The sequence below is a fragment of the Ovis aries genome, chromosome 5 (genome assembly GCF_016772045.2).
Source record: "Ovis aries strain OAR_USU_Benz2616 breed Rambouillet chromosome 5, ARS-UI_Ramb_v3.0, whole genome shotgun sequence".
NCBI lineage: Eukaryota > Metazoa > Chordata > Mammalia > Artiodactyla > Bovidae > Ovis > Ovis aries.
In genome coordinates this window covers 14,585,189-14,603,125 of record NC_056058.1, presented here as the reverse complement: position 1 = coordinate 14,603,125, position 17,937 = coordinate 14,585,189, and the positions used below count along the sequence as shown (strand labels likewise).

The following is a 17,937-nucleotide window of genomic DNA, read 5'->3' as shown; positions in this document are numbered from 1 at the left end:
GGAACTGTGTTAACAAATTAGACTAAGAACAAAAAAAAAAAAATTAGGAAGAAAGAAATTACTGTTTTGTTTTTTTGACCATGTTGCCAGGCATGTGGGATCTTTGTTCACTGACCAGGGATCAAACTTATACCTGAATCAGAAGCACGGAGTCTTAACCACTAGACCACCAAGGAAGTCCCTGGGAAGGGGGATGTTAGGAAGATGGAATAGATAGAAAGGAAAAATAGAAATGAATCAAATGAAGGGAAGGTCAAATAGGGTGAGAAGGGAAGTGGGTTCTTTAAAAACCAATGAAATATAACCTCTTACCAGACTGATCAGAGCAAGGGGAAAAATAAACACCATTAGGGACATTGGAATCGATAGAGTGTCAGCATAGACGTAAACAGTCAAATAAGAAAGTTGTACATGCCACCCAGGCAATGTTCTGGAAAACCTAGAGGAAATCAATGATTTCTGAGAAAAATGCACAGTCTGATCACTGACCCAAGGGGAACGTCTGGTTAGGTCAATGACTATCAAAGATATTCAGTTCAGTTCAGTCGCTCAAATAAAACATATTAGAAAGGTGATTAAAGAACTGTATTGGGAAAGTTTCTCTAAACTAAATAATCGTAATCACAATCCAAATTATTAAAACTATTCCATAGAAAAATATAGAAAACTCACCCAATGCATCTATGACTGCATTTTATGAATTCAGGACTTCAATTCCAAAGCTTAACAATGACAGGACAGAAATATACAGATCAACCTCACCTAAGCACATAGAAAAAAAATTTTTTAATGTTATCAAATATTGTCATGTGTCCAAAAGAGAAGCTGCAGTCTGACACAGCTTTATTTCCAAAATTCCAGAGTTACAATAAAAAGCACTCTATCAGATTAAATAAGAAAAACCACAAGATCATGTTAATGTGTACTGAGAAATGTTTGATAAAATTTAGCAGCCTTTTTTTAGTGAAAGTGAAGTAAAGTTTTTAAAAAAGAGAAAGGAATTGTTTAAAAATAAAAGTAATTACTCTAAGATCAATAATAAATATTATACTATATTTAGTGTATATAATATTATATTTTTTAAAAATCATAAAATCTAGGGAACTCCCTGGCGGTCCAGTGGTTAGGACTCAGCGCTTTCACTGCCAAGGGCCTGGATTCAATCCCTGATTGGGGAACTAAGATCTCACAAGCTTCGAGGCATGGCCAAAAAAAAGGAAAGAAAAACAATCATAAAATCTCATTAAAAGACAGAAAGCAAAATCTGAAATAATGGAAAGACATACACTTCTTTGATGGGTTGACATTGATAAAATATGTTCTCCAAAATTATAAATTCAATACAATTACATTCAGCATTCTGATGGGGAAGGGATAATTATTTTTCCTGAATTGGATAAAAATCATATGGAAGACTAGCCAAGACAAATTTTAAAAATGAATAGGGGGGTGATTCAATTGAAGTTAAACTAGTTAAATAGATGAGTAAGAAAAAAATCATAAAAATCCAGAAAGATATCCTAGAATACATGAAAAATTGGCATTTTATCTCTTTTCCTTTCAAATATTCCTTTATTAATGTAAAAATTCACAAAATATTTCAAAGTATGCAATTCAGTGACCATTTACTACAGTGACCATATTATGCAACCCCCACCTTTCTCTAGGTTCAAGACATTCTCATCACTCTAAAAGAAAACTCTGTACCCATTAATCATTCAGGCTCTATTCCACTCTCCCCTCAGGTTTGGGTAACCACCAATTTCCTTTATGTCTCTATGTTACTGCTGTTAGTCCATAAGTTGCAACCAACTCTTTTGCAACCCCATGGACTGTAGCCCACCAGGCCCCTCTGTCCACGGGATTTCTCAGGCAAGAATACTGGAGTGGGTTGCCATATCCTCCTCCAGGGGATCTTCCTACCCAGGGACGGAATTCACATCTCTTATGTCTCCTGCATTGGAGAGAGGTTCTTTACCTGGGAAGCCCAATAAGTACTATGCAGAAAAGTAAATTCGAGTCCCCAGATCAGATGAAAAGATATTCAGATGGGCTGTGGGTGAGAACATGCAAATTGAGATAATGGTGAGATGCCACTTCCTCAAACTGACACAGATTTTAAAAGTTGTAACACGCATTGCCGGTGAAGCCTTGGGGAAAAGTGTTCTCAGGTATGGCTGACAGAAATGCGCCATTTTGCTCTGGCAGCATCTATTTTTGATGGAAATCCTTTTTCAGAGGCTACTGCATTTTGCAGTATTTTCTTCTAGTCTACAACTTGTCTTTTCATCGTCTTAATAGCATATTTTTGCAGAGCAAATTTTTTAATTTTACGGAACTTCAACATCAGATTTTTTCTTTCATGGATTATGCTTTTGATGCTGTATCTAAAAACCCACTGCCAAACCAAAGGTCACCTAGATTTGTCTCCTGGTTTTCTAGGAGTTTTTTAGTTTCGGGTTTTGCATCCAGGTGTATGATTCTACCTGTGGGGGACAGGGAGTAAAATATACATAATACGTAATGTATCACTTTAACCATTTTTTTAGTGTACAATTCGGTGGTATTCACCGCATTCACAATGTTGTGCAATCATACCACTATTTCTGGAACTTTTTTTCATCCCAAATAGGAACCATACCCATTAAATGATAATTTCCTATATTGCCTTCCTCCAGCATCTGATAACCTCTGACTTTCTGTCTCTATGGATTTGCCTCTTCAAAGTAACTCATTACGATGCATTTTGAGTTTATTTTTGCAAAAGGTGTAAGGTTTGTGTCTAGATTATTCTTCTTCCGCCTTTTTTTTTTTTTTTTTGCATATGGACATCCAATTATTCTAGCACCATCTGTTGAAAACCCTGTCCTGGGATTTCTCTGTTGGTCCAGTGGTTAAAACTCCACACTCCCAATGCAGGGGACCCAGGTTTGATTCCCGGTCAGGGAACTTGATCTCATATGCTGAAACTAAGACCTGGTGCAGTTGAACATTTTTTTAAAAAGAAAAGACTGTCATTTCTCCAGTTGAATTGCCTGTGTTCCTTTGTCAAAGATCAAGTGACTACATTTGTGTGAGCCTGTTTCTGGGCTTTCTATTCTGTTTACATTGATTTATGTGTCTATTCTGTTGCCAGTTCCATGCTGTCTTGATTACTGTAGCTTTACACAAAGTCTTGATATTAGGTAGTCTCAGCCCTCCGATTTTGTTCTTCTTCAGTGTTGTGCTGGCTCTTATGGGTCTTTGCCTTTTCATAGAGATTTTAGAGTCAATTCAGCCTGACAAACTCCATTAAAAATACATAAGCCCTTCACCCAGTAATCTCATTCCTAGAAATCTTTCCTTTAGAAATAAATCATCAGCACATATGGGGATAGATAGCACTTCCCTGGTGGCTCAGCTGGGAAAGAATTTGCCTGCAATTCTCATCTGCAAGAAGACCCCGGTTTGATTCCTGGGTCAGGAAGATCCCCTGGAGAAGGGAAAGGCTGCCCACTCCAGTATTCTTGGGCCTTCCTGATGGCTCACTCAGTAAAGAATTCTCCTGCAATGCGGGAGACCTGGGTTTGACCCCTGGGTTGGGAAGATCTCCTGGAGAAGGGAATGGCTACCCACTCCAGTATTCTGGCCTGGAGAAATTTAAGGATAGAAGAGCCTGGCAGTCTACAGTCCATGGGGTTGCAAAGAGTCAGAAACGACTGAACGACTTTCACTTATGGGCATAGGTATAAAAATATTTATTAGGGACTTCCTTGGAGGTCCAGTGGTTAAGAGTCCATGCTCCCAATGCAGGGGACTCGGGTTCAATCCCTGGTCACGGAAATAAGATCCTGCATGCTGTGAGGCTGGAAAAAAAAAAGAATATTGTAAGGTTTTTTCTTTTCGGTAGTGGAGGGAATAAAACCTGTGAGCCAAGGGAAAACCAGTTCATGGGAATGTGGTTGAATAAATTATGGTTCATCCACACCATGGGAGGTTATCAAGCAAGTCGGAAGAGTGAATTAGGACCTCAGCAGGTAGTCTGGGCAGTTCCCGTAAGATACCTTGAATACAAAGGTGTACCTAATAAGATTATATGTTTATGAAACAGTAACCTTTACTCTCTACTTTTGGTCTATTTATGTGTTATGTGTTATGTACTCTTAGTCAATGAGTAAGAATAACCTGGTGGGAAAAACTGTAAGATGGTTACCCTGAAGGATAACCAGTATAAGAGAAAATAAGAAAAAAAGAGAGGGCATTTTGCCCCCGGCAACTGTTGAAAACAGTAAGTCTTCTCTCTAAGCCAGTTTCATCCAACAGAAATATAAATATGACCCATGTATGTCGTCTTAACCACATTACAAAAAAGTGAAAAAGAAAACAGGCAAAATTTAATAATTTATTTAGCCCATGTGCCCCAAATATCATCAACACGTCACTGATATATATATATATCAACATGTCACTGATATACATATGTATGTGTATGTATTTAATATATAGGACTTCCCAGGTGGCGCAAGGGTAAAGAACCCACCTGCAAACACAGGAGACAAGAGACATGAGTTCAATCCCTGGGTGGGGAAGATCTGGAGGAGGGCATGGCAACCCACCCCAGTATTCTTCCCTGGAGAATCCCATGGATAGAGGAGCCTGGTGGGCTACAGTCCCTGGGGTCGCAAAGAGTCGGACACGACTCCAGCCACTTGGCACGAAAGTGCACATACATATTTAATATATATAGGGCATCACTGGTAAAGAATGCGCCTGCCAATGTAGGAGACGCAAGAGACACGGGTTTGATTCCTGGGTCTGAGGGATCCTCTGGAGTAGGAAATGGCAACCTGCTCCTGCTGCAGTATTCTTGCCTGGAAAACTCCATGGACAGAGGAGCCTGGCAAACTACAGTCCATGGGGTTGCAGAGCTGGACACGACTTAGATACTGTGCGCGCGCGCGCACACACACACACACACACACACACACACACACACACACACACTCGTTTTAATTTGGCTACACCACTCGGCTAGCAGAATCTTCGTTCCTCGACCAGGGATTGAACCCACATCTGGCAGTGAAAGCACTCAGTTCTAATCACTAGACTGCCAGGAAATTTCCACGTCATTGATATTTTAAAAAGCATCAGTGAGGCAAGTGACATTCTATTTTTCTTATGAAGTCTTCAGAATACAGTGTGTATTTTACACTTAAATCTCTGTTCAAACTGGTCATATTCCAAGAACACGGTTTCCTGAGGCCAGTGGCCACCCTCTCCACAGTGCAGCGCTGAAGACAATCTCTGGGAAGACTTGAGTGCCCCCTAGTGGCAGGCCCACTTAACTCCACCCTTCCTGGCAATTTGGTCCAAACTCAGAAACAGATTCCTGCCTAGAACCCTCGATGTCTCCCTGCGGCCACCACACCATATCCATACCCCCCAGGTTGAGCTTTCAAGGCCCCTCTCAATCTGGGTCCAGCTTACCCCTCTCCAGAGGTAATTTCCACTCTCTCCCGCTAGCCTCACTGGACTTGCCCACCATTCACTCATCCATTGGTTGATTCTCTGAATGTTCACCGAAGACCCAGAGGTTACCCTGGCTCATGGGAATCTTCTGAGAGTCAGCGGTGTTTGAGCTTCCAGAACCAACAGTCTTCACTTAACCAGTTGCCTCCGTCTTCAAGTGTGATCTTGGGCTTCACACCTTCCTAGTAGGATTATGGATTATTTGGATGGGTGCTCAATCTCTCAGTCATGTCTGCCAGGCTCCTCTGTCCATGGAATTTTTCAGGCAAGAATATGGGAGTGGGTTGCCATTTCCTCCTCCAGGGGATCTTCCTCATCCGGGGATTGAATCCATCTCCTGCACTGGCAGGTGGATTCTTTACCAGTAGTGCCACCTGGGAAGCCTGGGTAGGATTATTGGGGAAACTCAGTGTGATAACAAATGTAAAGCCCCTTGTACACAACAGGTGCTTAATAGATGTTGACTGAACTAGTGCCATCCTCCAGGCTTGGGGGGCAGGGCAAGAAACTGCAAGCAGAGATTCCAACAGCAGCTGAGGTTGGGGTGGATGGGACCACTGGGAGACAGGCGAGGCAAACACCAGAGCCCCAGAGAAATGGGTGCAGATGGCAGGGCTTGGAGTGGGTACCCCTCTCCCACAGGACTAACCCATACCTGGCCCAGTGGCCCCAGTCTTTGCAGAACCCACTTACAATCACCCCTTGCATAAAAGCTGCCAATGGCTCCCTGTTGATTTTTTGAAAATATTTTCAAAATTAAAAATTTTATGTTTAATTAAAAATTTTTATTATCTTTTATTTTATTATTTATTTATTTGGCTGCATCAGGTCTTAGGGGAGGCATGTAGGACCTAGTTCCCCAACCAGGAATCGACCCCAGGGCTCCCACATTGGGAGCATGGAGTCCTAGCAACTGGACTACCAAGGAAGTCCCTAAAATATTTTAAAAATTGTTTTGGGGCTTCCCTGGTGCTCTGGTGATTAAAAATCCACCTGCCAATTCAGAGGACACGGGTTCACTCCCTTGTCCCGGAAAGATTCCACATGCCAAGAGGCAACTAAGCCGAAGCATCACAACTAGAGAGTAGCTCCTGCTTGCTGCAACTAGAGAAAGCTCTCTCTCCCAGAAATGAGACCAAGCACAGCCAAAAAGAAAATAAACTAACAGATAAATAAATTAAACATTTACAGATCTTTTAATTATTTATTTGGCTGCACCAGGTCTTAGTTGCAGGATTCAGGATCTTTGTTGCAAAATGTAGGATCTTTGGTTGAGGCATGTGGGATCTGGTTCCCTGACCAGGGATTGAACCTGGGCCCCCTGTGTTGGGAGTATGGAGTCTTAGCCACTGGACCACCAGGGGAGTCCCTCCCAGATGAGTTTAAATAGCAAGAAAATCCCCACAGATTGCCAATGACTCACCTCTCACTTGTTCCCTTTGTTCCCTGTGCTCCAGTCATGCAACTCACGAGGGCCTTTGCACATGCTGTTCCCTACCATCTGGGATGCTCCTCTCTCCCCTTCCCTGAGTTTTAATTCCTTATCTGGCCCATCTCTGTCTTGGAGAAGCCTCCCTTGACCTCCAGCCTAAGTCCGGCCCCCGGGGCATCAGTACCTCCTTTCCCCAAGACTAACCACCACCAGAATGTGAGTCCCATGGAGCTTTGCTTTGTTTGCCACTGTGTTCCCCCCTTACCTAGAACGATGCCTGATATATATATATATAGCAGGCACTCAATAAATGCTAGAGTGAATAATATCCCCCAGACTGTGATACAAACAGCAGGAGGGCAGGGTCTGAGGCTGTTTCTGCTTCCTTCCTGTTCCCCATGCCTAGTATACAGTAGGCAGTCAATAAATGGGTGACACTAGTGGTAAAGAACCCGCCTGCCAATGCAGGAGATGCAAGAGATGCAGGTTCCATCCCTGGGTTGGGAAAATCCTTTGGAGGAGGGCATGGCAACCCACTCTGATATTCTTGTCTGGGAAATGCCACAGACAGAGCAGCCTGGTGGGCTACAGTCCATAAGGCCACACAGAGTTGGACACGGCTGAAGCGACTTAGCACACACACACACAGAAGATGCCCTCAGGCCTGGGTTACCGGGCACCTGTGTCTTGGACCGGTACATTAACATCAGCTTGATCCTACTTGGTTTTCCCAGGAAAATGACCAACAGAGAGATTTTCCTTCCCATTTTGAAGATAAGGGAAGCAAAGTCCAGAGGTTGAGAGGCTGGGCTCCATATGTTGTCCATGCCTCTGGAGCTGATGTTTCTTCTCCATCGGGAAAACTCACTATGGCAGGCTACATAGAGTGTCCCAAAGATGCTCACATTCTAATTGCCAGGGCCTGTGAAAAATGGGAACATCTTTGCAGATGGGGTTAAGTTGAGGATATGGAGATGGGAGGATGCTCCAGCGTTACTAGTGGAATCATAAGAGTCCTTAAAAGAGGGAGGCAGGAGGGTCAGAGAGAGAGAGATTAGAGGATGCTACACGGTTGGCTTTGAAGATGGAGGAAGGGGCCACGGTCCAGGGGATGCAGGTAGCTTCCAGAAGATGGAAAAGGCCAGGAAATGGACTCTCTCCATAGTCTCCGGAAGGATCGCAGTCCTGAGGGTGACTTGATGTCAGCCCAGTGAAAGCCATTTTGGATTCTGACCCCCAGAACGGAAAGATAGAAAACTGGTGTTTTTTTCAAGCCACGAAGTTTGTGATAACTTGTTACTGTGGCCATAGGAAGCTCATATACCCTGCAACCTGAGGGAAAGTTTCCAGCAGATCAGCAGGCAGAAGGCATCTGATGGCTGTAGCAAGACCGTTGCCTCAAGTCCAAAGCTCTGTTTTGGACACAACCAGCCCTGTTGGTCCAGCTGTCTGTCTCCCAGTGGCCCGGTCTGCCCTCCCCCATGACAGACAGAGGACCGTCACCTTCAGCAACATCAGAGGTACAAGAAATGCAAGACTTGTGAAGCGAAATCGCAGCCGGCGATTGTTCGTCCTACAGCTGCTTCAACATCCAGACTTCTCTCCTTCAAGAGAGAAAATGAAAACCAAAGAAAACAAAACGAATATGATGTCATGTTTCTGGAGCTGCCCTAGGGAACAGTGATGGTTGTGGAATCAGACCCACCCAGCCCCACCCATCCAAAGACAGAGGCTGAAGGTAGGGAAGGAATTCTGCTTGGGTGAGCTCAGCGATGAGATTGCGGCCTCCACGTTAAAAACAAAAAAAAGTAAAATGCACATAACATAAGATAAACCACCGTATTAGTAGATGCAAACAATCATATAGAGAAGGGATAAACAACAAGGTCGTCCTGTGTAGCACAGGGAACTATATTCAATGTCCTGTGATAAACCATCATGGAAAAGAATATGAAAAAGAATGTATACATATGTTTAATTGAATCACTTTGATGTACAGCAGAAATTAACACAACATTGTAAATCAACTATACTTCAATAAAATACATTTTAAAAATTACCATCCTAATGATTATTTAAATTAATTATTTTCCCACTTTTTTGAGGAATAATTGATAGACTCGCATTGGTTTAAAGTGGACAGGGTGGGGCTTCCCTGGTGGTTCAGTGGTAAAGGATCTCCCTGCCGATATGGGAAACATGGGTTTAATTCCTGACCCTGGAGGATCCCACATGCTGTGGACCAACTAAGCCCGTGCGCCGCGACTACCAAGCCTTGCTCTAGAGCTGCAGCTACTGAGCCCATGTGCTGCGCTACTGAACTTACACGTCCTGCACAGCCTGTGCTCGGCAACAAGAGGGGCCACTGCAAAGAGAAGGCTGAGTGCCTCAACAGAGAGTAGACTCCACCCTCCTCAACTGGAGAAAAGAGCCTGCCCAGCAACGAAGACCCAGCACGGCCGAGAATAAAGTAAATTTTAAAATAAAACTAAATATAAAAAGTGGACAGCAATGAAAACAATTTTTTAAAGTGAACAGTGTAATGATGTGATGTAAATATACATTGTGCAATTACTGCTTAAGCATTTTAAGTGAGCAATTACGTGCTATTAAGCACATTCACATTGTTGGGCAACCATCCCATCATCCATCTCCCCAAGCTGAAGCTCTGTCCCCATGAAACACTGATTCCCCATCCCTTCCCCCAGCCCCTGGACCCACCGTCTACTTCCTGTCTCTGTGGTTCTGACTCCTCTAGGGACCTCCTGTGAGTAGGATCAGACAGTAGTTGTCTTCTGTATCTGGCTCTTTTTACCGAGCATCACGTCCTCAAGGTTCACCATGTTGTAGCAGGTGTCAGGATCTCCTCCCTTTTAAAGGCTGAATAATGTTCCATCAAATGGAGCTAAAGAGGGTGGGAGAAAAAGGAACCCTCCTACCCTGTGGGTGAGAATGTAAGTTGGAACAGCCACTGTGGAGAACAGAATGGAGTTGCAGTTAAAAAATTAGAGCTAGACCTACCACATGATCCAGCAATCCCACTCCAGGGCACATATTCTGACAAAACCCTAGTTCAAAATGGTACATGCACCCCAATGTTCATTGCAGCACTGTTTACAATAGCCAAGACATGGAAGCAACCTAGATGTCTTCTGACAGATGACTGGATTAATAAGATGTGGTGCATATAGACAGCAGACTACTACTCAGCCATAGAAGGAATGAAATAAAGCCATCAGGAGCAACATGGATGGACCTAAGTGAAGAAAGCCAGACAGTAAGAGAAACATTGTGTGGCATTACTTATAGGCAGAATCTAAAAAATAAGATACAAATGAACTCATTTACAACCTAGAGAGAGATGCGCAGACATAGAAAATAGACTTATGGTTAACCAAAGGGGAAAGCAGGAGGAGGATATAAATTAGGAGTTTGGGATTAACATATACACACCGCTGTATATAAAATAGATAACCAATAGGGACCTACTGTGTAGCACAAGGAACTATACTCAAGGGATAACCTCTAATGGAAGAGAATGTAGAAAAGAATATGTACATTTGTGTACATACGTGTATCTGTGCATGTATGACTGCATCACGGTGCTATACACAAAACTAGCACGACACTGCAAATTAACTATGTTTCAATAAAATTTTTGAAAGATTTTATATATATATACATATAATAGAACCACTGCACTGTACATCTGGAACTAACACAATAATGTAAGCAAAGTATACTTCAATTCAGTGTTATGTGGCAGCTGGGGTGGGAGGGGCGTTTGAGAAGAATTGGGTACATGTATATTTATGTCTAAGCCCTGCCCTGTTCAACTAAACAGTCACAACATTGTTAATCGGCTACACTCCAATACAAACTAAAAAAAGTTTTTAAAAAGTAAATTAATAAATTCAAGAGTGTTCCCTGGTGGTCCAGTGGCGAAGACTCCGCACTCCTAATTCAGGGGGCCCAGGTTCAATTCCTGGTCAGGGAACTAGATTCCACATGTTGCAACTAAAGATCCCGTGGGCTGCAATTAAGGCTCAGTGAAGCCAAAACAAATAAAGTAAAAATAAACTCTAGGTAAGTTTAAAAAAATAAAAAATAGATGTTATCCCAGTCCCCCAAATAAATAAAAAGTAATAAAAGTGATAATCATTAAGAGGTACTTCTTGGTTTACAAGTAAAACAAATGTTTACAAAGAGGGAAAAAGCAAGGACGAACAATGTATTTGGGGGCCAGTATTTGTGTTCATTGTTGAAGAACAAAGAATATATGTGTACGTATCAAAGACAAGGGTTTCTGCTGTCTCTGCTCAGCAGACTGAGGTTTGCAGCTTTGTGATTCAAATCTGCCTGTGTTCTTTAGGGCTCTGGGGACGGAGTGAGTGACTTGGGGATTCTGTGCCTCCATTCCAGTTCGGTTCAGTTCAGTTCAGTCCAGTCGCTCAGTCGTGTCCAACGCTTTGCAATGAATCGCAGCACACCAGGCCTCCCTGTCCATCACAAACTCCAGGAGTTCACTCAGACTCATATCCATCGAGTCGGTGATGCCATCCAGCCATCTCATCCTCGGTCGTCCCCTTCTCCTCCTGCTCCCAATCCCTCCCAGCATCAGGGTCTTTTCCAGTGAGTTGACACTTCGCATGAGGTGGCCAAAGTATTGGAGTTTCAGCTTTAGCATCAGTCCTTCCAATGAACACCCAGGACTGATCTCCTTTACCCATCTGTATAATGGGGACAGAAGAGCCTGCCTCAGGGGTCTGTTGTGAGAATGTGTAGAGCGGGCTGTTATTCCTGCAGAACCAGATGGGGAGGCCGTCTGGGTCCAGCTGTTCTCTCCGCCCCTCCTAGCTTGCGCCTGACCTTCTCGGGGCCTTCCCAGGGAACTCCAGAATGCACCACTCCCCCCCACCCCGCCACCCCGCCCCAACCCTGCCTCATTCCCAGGCATCCAGCCAAATTCCCGGGCCATGTGCTCCATCCTCCCTAAGCCCAGCTGCTTCCTGTGCTCAGACAAAGAGAGCTCTGTCCCCAGACTACCAGGCCACCCCCCACGGCACAGACGGCGGCCCCCCCACCCCGCCATGTGCCTGTCCCCAGCCCTGGCCCTGTGCTCCTGGGCACACGCTGCCAGCCCTGTGTCCCTCCTTCCCTTAGACTCACGTTACTGGCATCTGTGAGTCTTCTAGGCCTGGACATATACAGCTGAGTTCTGTCTGCAAGAGGGCAGTCCAGGACAGTACCGAAAGTCATGGGGTTGGGGAGGGGGCGATGTGGGGAGAAAGAATAGGGCTGGAATGACTCAGACATTGCACAGGGACCCTCCAGGATGGCAACAGTGTGGGGCGCTCAGCGGAGCATGAATGCTGTGGGCACGTGACAGGGACAGGGGACAACGAACAGGAGCAGGGGGTGATGCAGACAGTGTGACGGCAACAGGTGCCCCTGAGGAGGCAGTGTGACAGCAACAGGTGCCAGTGTAAGAAGACAACAGCCGAGGGGTTGGTGTGATGTTGGTTGGGCGGCCGCTTTCCGGTGATAAGGGACAGCAAGGAGAGCGATGCACCAGTGGCTGGTGACAAGATAGAGACAGCCCAGGACCTTTGCCAGCTCCTCAGTCGGAGGACTAAGATGACCTTTCCCTGGGTCTGGGACATGCCCCCTTCACGAGGAAGAGCAGATGACAGAATTTCAAGACACTGGATCTCTACTCTGCCAGGCACCTTGCTGCAAGGTGGGGGCATAAGCACCCCCTGCCATAGTCCTTCAGCCAAGTGACTTTGGCCCCAACTTTGACAGATGCTGGCATCAAAAGTGGGTCCCTCTTGAAGGACGGAGGAAAGGATAATTAGGGAGTTTGAATAGGCATGTGCACACTGCCATATTCAAAATGGATAACCAGGACTTCCCTGGTGGCTAAGACTCTGCTCTCCCAATGCAGCAGGCCAGGTTCAATTCCTGGTCAGGGAACTAGATCCCACATGCTGCAACAGAGATCAGAGATCCTGTGTGCCACAACTAAGACCCAATGGAGCCAAATAAATACATATTTAAAAAAAATTTTTTTAAGGAAAAAATAAAATGAAAAACCAACAAGAACTTCCTGTATAGCACAAGGAACCAGTGGCACTACTGGTAGAGTCCGCCTGCCAGGAGACAGAAGAGATGCGAGTTCGATCTCTGGGTCAGGAAGATCCCCTGGAGCAGGAAATGGCAACCTGCTCCAGTATTCTTGCCTGGAGAATCCCTTAGACAGAGGAGTCTGGCGGACTATAGTCCACAGGGTTGCAAAGAGTCGGACTCGACTGAACCAGCTTAGCATGCATGCACAGGGAACTCTGCTCAATATCATGCGGCAGCCTGGATGGGACAGGAGAATGGATACATGTATATGTGTGGCTGAGTCCCTTTGCTGTCCACCTGAAACTATGAAGACACTGTTTATAGGCTATACTCCAAATAAAGTAAAAAAAAATTTTTTTTTTAATTAAGTGGGCTCCCCTGGGTTCTGTTTTGCTGCGGCTGGCTTCAGTTTGGTTTCCAGAGTCCAGGGTTGCCAAGCACCATCTGAGTTGGAGCAGAGAAGGAATGGATGGTGTTTCAGCAGGACCAGATCTCTGGGTGGTTTTGGGGGTGCCTCTGCTGGCTGCAGGATCCCCAAGCGTGGGTCTCCAGCCTCCTCAGAGATCCTGTACTCCACCAAGCACCCTTTCTGCCAAGACTGATTTCTGTGGCTTGCTCTTTAAGAATCCTGACACTCTGGGTGATGGTGTTTGTGGGTGACAATGTCAAGGCAATAAGGGAAAGTTGTAACGGTGACAGGGAGCCACACAAATGTCCCAGGCAGGGGAGCAAACCAGAAAGCAGCAAGGTGTCAGCTGGATGGGAGACAAGGAGGTGACGGCAGAGGGGGACGCTGACGGGTCACCGTGTAATAGCAATCTGGCAGGCAGTCGGTGTTGACGGGGAAACCGTGACTTGCTCTGCCCTTACGGCAGTGTTAGGGGTGGCATTGGCAAGCTTGGGGGGAAGAGCGCCCACGTGGCTTCACGATGGTGTAACGTCGAGAGTGACCCCTTCGGTAAGGGGCAGGCATGCAACAGGCTCAGGCAGTGGAAGGCAAGAGGGCACGCCAGCAGTGAGGAGGGTCCAGCGGCAGCAACCCCGTCCTGTCGCTGTCACTTCCGCACATCACTAAGACTTCCAACAGCCGCACACCACCTCTGTCTTGCCACACCTGACGGGTTGCTCCTCCCCTGGTTTCCGGAGAGCAGGTGGGGAGAATTTTTTAAAATTATTTATTTATTTTTGATTGCACTGAGTCTTTGTTGCTACCAGCAGGCTTTCTCTAGTTGCGGCGAGCCGGGGCTATGCTTCAGCTGTGGTGCTCCGGCTTCTTATTGCTGTGACTTTCTCATGTGGCAGAGCTCTAGGCACGCGGGCTTCAGGACTTGCGTTGCACGGGCTTAGTTGCTCTGCAGCGTGTGGGATCTTCCTAGACCAAGGGTCGAACCTGTGTCCCCTGCAGTGGCAGGCAGATTCTTATCTACTGCGCTACCAGGGAAGTCCAGGTAGGGAGAATTCTAGAAGGAATGGCTGCCTGATGCACCAGCCTTCCATGGGGCTTAGCCATGGAGGTATTGATTGTGCGTGTCCCCGATGCGGGACTGTCCCTCCCCACCTTCCACACGTAGGCTGGGCTGTTTCTGGGGCAGCAGGAGCCTAGCCCAGCGCCCGTCTAAGACACATTTGGTGGCTGAAGAACAGACCAGTGTGGACCTTGGCAAAGGAGCCTAAGAAGGGAAGACAAAGGCATTCCATGAAAGCTGACTCATCCACGGCAGCCCCTGACCCTTCCCACACTGGAATCCCACACCTCTGTCAACTTGATCTTGGGGTTCCTTCCCTAGCCACTCTCCCCACATCCTACCATCCCGCCTGACTCTCCTCACAGGCCCCGGGAACTCTGTTTCCTCAGCCAGGATGCCCTCAATCTTGTCCCCAAAGTTTCCCTCTTCCTCATGCTCCTCCAGCCCAGTCCCGGAGCTCTCACTGCCCCCCAGACCAGTTCTAGTTCTCCCCATGGAGAACCTTCTAGAGTGACTCCTCTTCCTGAGAGCCCATTAGGGCTCACCTCAGGGATGGGGCGTACCCCCTCTTGTCCATTATCTACTGAGCAAGCTCCTGGCCCCTGCTCACCCCTCCAGCTTCCATTTGTTCTCTGTCCCTTTCTCCCCCCCCCGAAAGCTCCAGTCTTACTCAGTTCCCACACCTTCCACACACTCCTGTCTTTGGGCATTTGCCTGTCCTTCCCTCCACTTTTCACAGGTGTTCCTTTCCACTGAAGACTGATGCTGAAGCTGAAGCTCCAATCCTTTGGCCACCTGATATGAAGAGCTGACTCATTGGAAAAGATCCTGATGCTGGGAAAGATTGAAGGCAAGAGGAGGAGAGGATGACAGAGGATGAGATGGTTGGATAGCATCACTGACTCAATGGACATGAATTTGAGCAAACTCCAGGAGATAATGGAGGGCAGTGAGTCAACATTACTTTGCCAACAAAGGTCTGTCTAGTTTTTCCAGCAGTCATGTATGGATGTGAGAGTTGGACTATAAAGAAAGCTCTGAGTCCCAAAGAATTGATGCTTTCTAACTGTGGTGTTGGAGGAGACTCTTGAGAGTCCCTTGGACTGCAAGGAGATCCAACCAGTCCATCCTAAAGAAAATCAGCCCTGAATATTCATTGGAAGGACTGATGCTGAAGCTGAAACTCCAATATTTTGGCCACCTGATGCGAAGAACTGATTCATTTGAAAAGACCCCAATGCTGGGAAAGATTGAGGGCAGGAGGAGAAGGGGGCGACAGAAGATGAGATGGTTGGATGGCATCACCAACTCAGTGGACATGATTTTGAGCAAACTCTGGGAGATGGTGAAGGACAGGGAAGATTGGAGTGCTGCAGTCCATGGGGTCACAAAGAGTCAGACATGACTTAGCGACTCAACAACAACAGCAACAATTGAGCCTTCAAGGCTCCCATTCCCAGGCAGAATGCTTCTTTCTTTCCTGCCCTCCTAGAGTCCTTCTCTCTGGTCCAAGAGTATCATAGAGTCAGGTCTGTCTCTTGGGACCCATATTGGGAGATTATAAGAGTTCTCTCTCTCCTAGAGCTTTTTGGTGATGAAATGAGATTATGTGTGGGACTTCTCTGGTGGTCCAGTGATTAAGAACTTGCCTTTGAATGCAGGGGACTTAGGTTCAATCCCTGGTCAGGGAACTAAGATCCCACATGCTTTGGAGCAACTAAGCCCTCATGGCCAGCAACTAGAGTCTATGCATTGCAAAGGAAGATTCTACATGAGGCAACGAAGATCCTGAGTGCCCCAACTAAGACCTGATGTAGCCAAATAAGTACATAAGATAATGTGTGTGAAACTCTTAACATCATGCCTAGCCCATAAGCACCTGCTAAATATTACCTCAAATGGTTATTTGCTATTTATTTTTTACATTCCAGAAGTGCTGTGATGGAGGCACCATTAACATAATCAGCTTCGGGAATTCAAAAGGGTAAACGAATTATTTCAGCGTGGGCAGGGGGTTTTTGAACTGGGCTTTGCCAGATGCATAGGAGTTTGCTGAAGGGGAGTAACAGCCTCAGGTCCAACAGCTGACTAATCTCCATATCAAGGATCGCTGGTGGTGTCTGTTCTCAGAGGTGGGAAAGCAGTGGGGAAAGCTAGAAATTTTTGTTTGGGATCTGAGTTCCAGCTAGGGAGCAGAAATTCTGATATTCAACTTCTGCGACAGCTGGACAAGCTGAGGCTCAGAAGGGCTAGATCTTTGGACTCTTTAAATTCTTCGTTTTGAGAATCAGATTTTTTTTTTTTTTTAATGTGGACCTCCTTTCCAGAAAACGCATCTCTGGGCAGCGTTTTGCCTACATTGTTAGGGGCTTCCGGAGCTTAGTCTAGTTAAGAATCCAGGCTCCAGACGGCCAGGTAAGACTCCCCAGTCACCCTTGGAATTCTCCAGGCTTGAGGGAAAAGGCGGCGGCTCGGGGAGAACACAGGAAAGAGCCTCCAGGTGAGTCCTGGGACCTTTCAGGCTGGATCTCTTCCAGGCCACACCAAATCACAGCCCCATCTTAGGGCCACAACCAGCTCAATTTCTACTCCAAAACGCGGTCCCCACAGCCTCCCCGCTCCCCGTCTCAGGCCGCGCCTCGGGTCTGTACTCCCGCCCCATCCCATTTCTTCAGCCCCTCGGAGTTTCACCCAGAGCCCCAAGCCCTCCTCCAGCTCCAGCCCCTCCCCGAGGCCCGGGATCTGAGCCTCCGGCCCCCCGCCCAGGGAGTTTCAGAGGTGCACACGCGCCCTCCCCCAGCTCCTCCCGCCCTCGGACCACCCCCCCGCCCCAGAGTGGCAGCTCTGGGCTGGGAACTCAGCGGGGTCGGCCTCTCGGTTTCGCGATCCCGCCCCGGGCCCCCCGGCGCCGCGCCGAGCGGGCCCTCCGACGCCGAGCCCCGCGCGTCCGCTTGTCGCGCCTGCCTCCACGCGCGCCGGCTGGCAGGTAAGGGACGCGCGGGGCCAGGGGCAGGCGGAGGAACCGGAGAGCAGCGGGTGGGGGGAGGCCGAGGCAGGAGGAGGGGGCCGGGGCGACGGAGGGGGAGGGGACTCCTTTGTTTGCAGCCGGCGGCCCCGGCCCCAGCCCCCTCCCCTCCCCGCGCTCCTCTCGGCGCCGGCGTTGGGGCGCGGGGACCCGGAGGCGCCGGAGGGGCTCGGTCCAGGGCGCGAGCGCGGCCAGACCCACACCCGCAGGTGAGGGCGGGGCCGAGCGTGGTGGCGGCTCCCCGGCCTCTGTCCCGGGCCCTGCCCGGTGGAGAACGCGGCCCGCGGGCGCGGCGGGCGCGCGCGCCCTCCCCACTGGCCCCCACGCCTCGTTCGCGGATCCTGGGATTCCTCGCTTTCCGCCCCTCCGGTTACCCC

The 17,937-nt window shown here is 47.4% G+C and overlaps 1 protein-coding gene and 1 non-coding gene across 6 annotated transcripts in view; both read left to right on the top strand.

Annotated features, from left to right (window-relative positions):
- The first annotated feature begins 10,864 nt into the window (after positions 1 to 10,864).
- Positions 10,865 to 10,937, top strand: TRNAR-CCU (transfer RNA arginine (anticodon CCU)). The gene has a single exon. It is a non-coding gene; the product is annotated as a tRNA-Arg (tRNA).
- A 6,438-nt stretch (positions 10,938 to 17,375) lies between these two features.
- The window catches only part of FBN3 (fibrillin 3), a 69,791-nt gene continuing 69,229 nt past the window's right edge, over positions 17,376 to 17,937 (top strand). For all 5 annotated transcript variants that reach the window (XR_009600637.1, XR_006059860.2, XM_042250026.2 and 2 more), the window contains exon 1: positions 17,376 to 17,521. The gene's annotated coding sequence lies outside the window, so the exon portion shown is untranslated. The remainder of the gene's footprint in view (positions 17,522 to 17,937) is intronic.